Source organism: Lathyrus oleraceus, unplaced genomic scaffold (genome assembly GCF_024323335.1).
Source record: "Lathyrus oleraceus cultivar Zhongwan6 unplaced genomic scaffold, CAAS_Psat_ZW6_1.0 chrUn0676, whole genome shotgun sequence".
Taxonomy (NCBI): Eukaryota; Viridiplantae; Streptophyta; class Magnoliopsida; order Fabales; family Fabaceae; genus Lathyrus; species Lathyrus oleraceus.
In genome coordinates, this window is record NW_026113067.1 from 15,502 (window position 1) to 20,186 (window position 4,685).

Below are 4,685 nucleotides of genomic sequence, written 5' to 3' on the forward strand. Positions count from 1 at the left end.
GAAATAGGGAACGATAATAGAGGCGGCGCATGAGCCAATGACACTTGCTGGGGATAACAAAGGTAAGTCATGAACAATCTTCAGTCTGAGTACTGGAAACAACTTCTGGCTTATCACTTGGGATACCGAGAATGTTTTATGCTTACATGCGTATGTTTGAATTTTTCAATGGCGTAATGCTCCATGAAAATGGAAATGCTACGGGATTTGGGAGGATGCAATGCAATATGATTCTACATGCAGGGGATGCGAAATGCTGGGTAGAATGCTAAGCTGAGGCAAGGGGATCTGCTGGGGAAATGATCACCATCTTCTGGACCCCAGCAAGGCTGCTGGAGATGCACAGCGCAAAGAATTCTGTGGGGAAATGACCCGCCACACGGTGTTTTAGTAATGACGAAATACCGAGATTCTGATTGGGGAGAGAACGACACTGAAAACCTGCTGTTGGGGAAAGCGACAGTGGTTCTGGCAACCATAATCTGCGAGAGAGACAGCTTAGCAGGGGAAGCGAACACCGATACGGTACCGAGATTTTGCTTCAAGGAAAGAGACCATGGTTCTGGCATTGGGATTATCGATCTGGCATCGAACTCTAAGGAGCAGCCGCTTCTGCTGGGAAGATACAGTCTGACACTGTCAACTCCGCTGGGGGTATATAGTCTGACACTATCAACTCTACTGGGGAGTGTATAATCTAAAACCACCGCTTGGGGGGAGGTACAGTGGTGAGAACCTGCTGGGGATTGAAGAATCCAACGCTCTGATCAGCTCTGCAGGGATAAGATACCGAATTTGTCTGTTGGCGAAAAAATTCATGATCATCTGCAGGGGATTTTAAGGAAATGCCCCGAGGGTACCTGTTCTGAATAGACGATCCAAAGCACTTAAAATTTACAGCAATTTTAAATGTTTATTAAGCATGTACCTGTAAAGCTCTTATGTGTCATGATGCAATGTTTATCAAAAAATTCGGACGTCATTTTTGCAAACAAAACAGAAAAATGAAAATGAAAACAGAGATATACTCAATAACATGATTTTATTGATTGAACGGCCTCTGAATAGGCATTTACATCAGGAAGCAATTCCTGGAAAGAGGTAATCGCACAACAGGTAAAAACAGACATTAATCTAATGGCAATGTGAAATGGATTTCTATTGGGTTCCAATTCTTCTATGACTTGCTCGTCTTCAAGATCCTCCAGATGATCAACTTTCTGAAAAGAGTGATTGGATTGTTTCCTATCCTTCAAAAGTTTTCAGTCATTGACACGAGATGAGATTCAGAACACAGTCATTCGCTTAATCCCTAACTTTTGCCTGGATCGCCCTTTTCGGGGTTTCAATCCATCGGGATACCCATTTTTGCTTAAGTTGCCTTTTCAGGTTTTCAACTTACGGGGTGTACAATCTTTTCACTTTTAATCCCTAATTTTTGCCCGAACCTTTTTCATTTTCTTGGTTCGCCGGGATGCCCATTTTTGCCTGGACTACTCTTTTTATTGTCCAGCGGGTCTATTTCATGCGAAGTATTTTTTAACTGCGTCTGAGTTCACCGGGGAAGTGAAGTTTTCACCATCCATAGTTGCAAGCATTAAGGCCCCACCATCAAAAACCTTGGTGACAATATACGGTCCATCATAGTTAGGAGTCCACTTGCCCCTGTGATCTGTCTGAGGAGGAAGGATCCTTTTCAACACCAAATCTCCGACCCGGAAGCATCGAGGACGCACTTTCTGATCAAAGGCTCTCTTCATCCGACTTTGATACAACTGCCCATGACAAATGGCTGCCATTCGCTTCTCTTCGATAAGACTCGACTCATTGAACCTTGTCCGAATCCATTCAGCTTCGTCTAACTTGACATCCAACAGGACTCTTAGAGAAGGAATCTCCACTTCAACAGGTAGGACTGCTTCCATACCATACACAAGGGAGTAAGGGGTTGCCCCGGTCGATGTATGTACTGAAGTACGGTACCCATGCGAGGCGAAGGGTTGCATCTCATGCCAATCTCTGTACGTAACGACCATCTTCTACACAATCTTCTTTATGTTCTTATTTGCCGCTTCAACAACACCGTTCATCTTAGGGCGGTAAGGGGAAGAATTGTGATGCTGAATGTTGAAGTTCTGGCACAACTCCTTCATCATTTTGTTGTTGAGATTAGAACCATTATCAGTAATGATTCTTTCGGGAATCCCATAACGATAAATGATTTCTTTCTTAATAAATCGGGCAACCACATGTCTGGTGACATTCGCGAATGATGCTGCTTCGACCCACTTGGTGAAATAGTCGATGGCAACAAGGATGAAGCGATGCCCATTGGAAGTGGTCGGCTCAATCTTTCCAATCATATCGATGCCCCACATAGCGAAAGGCCACAACGAAGACATCACATTCAAAGGATTCGGTGACACATGCACCTTATCAGCATAAATCTGGCATTTATGGCACTTCCGAGCATATTTGAAACAATCAGATTCCATGGTCATTCAGTAATAACCTGCTCTCAACAATTTCTTAGCCATTGCATGTCCGCCGGCATGAGTACCGAAGGAGCCTTCATGAACTTCCTGCATTAACATGTCTACTTCGTGTTTGTCCACGCATCTGAGCAAAACCATGTCGAAGTTCCTCTTATACAGAACATCGTCTTTGTTCAAGAAGAAACTGCCTGCCAATCTTCTCAAAGTCTTTCTATCATTGTTGGATGCCCCTGCAGGGTACTCTTGATTCTTCAGAAAGCACTTGATGTCGTGATACCAGGGCTTGTCATCAACTACCAGTTCAGCAACAAACACATACGCGGCCCTATCAAGGCGCATCACGTTGATCTTGGGAGCATGGTTCCAACGGATCACCGTGATCATGAAGGATAGAGTAGCAAGAGCATCTGTCATCTGGTTCTCATCACGAGGTATATGGTACAACTTTACTGTTGTGAAGAAAGTCAACAGTCTTCTCGTGTAATCTCTGTATGGGACTAGAGTAGGCTGGAGAGTGTTCCAATCACCATTCACCTGATTGATTACCAGAGCTGAATCTCTGAAGATGTCCAAAGTCTTGATTCTCAAATCAATGGCTTGCTCAATACCCAAGATACAGGCTTCATACTCAGCTTCATTATTGGTGCACTCGAAAGTCAAACGAGCGGTGAAAGGCATGTGGGCACCTTTCGGAGTTGTAATGACAGCACCAATTCCACTTCCTCTGGCGTTGATGGCCCCATCAAACATTAAAGTCCACTTTTCGTTTGGATCAGGTCCCTCTTCAACAACTAGCTCTTCACAGTCTTTCATCTTGAGGAACATGATGTCTTCATCTGGAAAATCAAACTTCATCGGCTCATAATCTTCAACCGGCTGTTGAGCAAGATAGTCTGACAAAATACTCCCCTTGATGGCTTTCTGGGAAGTATACTGGATGTCGTACTCTGTCAGTACCATTTGCCAACGAGCAACTCTTCCGGTGAGAGCTGGCTTCTCAAATATATACTTGACTGGATCCATTTTGGAGATCAGTAAGGTTGTGTGAGACAGCATGTATTGTCTCAATCGCTTAGCAGCCCATGCAAGTGCACAACATGTTTTTTCAAGCATTGAGTATCTCGACTCGCAATCTGTGAATTTCTTACTCAGGTAGTAGATGGCATGCTCTTTCCCACCTGTCTCATCGTGTTGACCGAGAACACAACCCATGGAATTGTCTAGTACTGTCAAATACATAATCAGCGGTCTCCCTGGGACCGGAGGCACAAGGATAGGAGGATTCTGCAAATACTCTTTTATCTTCTCGAACTCCCTTTGACAATCATCATTCCACCTGATAGCCTGATCTTTTCTCAACAATTTGAATATTGGCTCACACGTGGCTGTTAGGTGAGAGATGAACCTTGCAATGTAGTTCAACCTCCCTAAGAAACCACGGACTTGTTTCTCTGTTCGTGGCTCAGGCATTTCCTGTATCGCTTTCACTTTGGCCGGATCCACCTCAATCCCTTTTCCGCTAACAACAAAACCAGTAGTTTTCCAGATCTCACCCAAAAGTACACTTGTTCAGATTAAGCCTCAGCTTGAATTTCCTCAAACGCTCAAACAGTTTCTGCAAATTCACCAAATGTTCTTCTTCTGTCTGAGATTTGGCAATCATATCATCAACATAAACCTCGATTTCATGATGAATCATATCATGGAACAAAGTCACCATCGCTCGCTGATATATTGCTCCGGCATTTTTCAGACCAAATGGCATCACCTTGTAGCAGAAGGTGCCCCATGGGGTTATGAATGTTGTCTTCTCCATGTCTTCTGGTGCCATCTTAATTTGATTATAGCCAGAAAAGCCATCCATGAAGGAGAATACCGAGAACTGAGCCGTGTTATCCACCAAAACGTCAATGTGAGGTAAGGGGAAATCATCTTTAGGACTAGCCCTGTTCAGATCCCGGTAGTCAACACACATCCGTACCTTTCCATCCTTCTTAGGTACCGGAACGATATTTGCAACCCATGGCGGATAATTTGTGACTGCTAGAAACCCTGCATCCAACTGTTTTTGCACTTCTTCCTTTATCTTGACAGCCATCTCTGGTCTTGTTCTTCTGAGCTTCTACTTGACCGGAGGACAACCTTCTTTGAGCGGCAAGCGATGTACCACGATGTCTGTGTGAAGCCCTG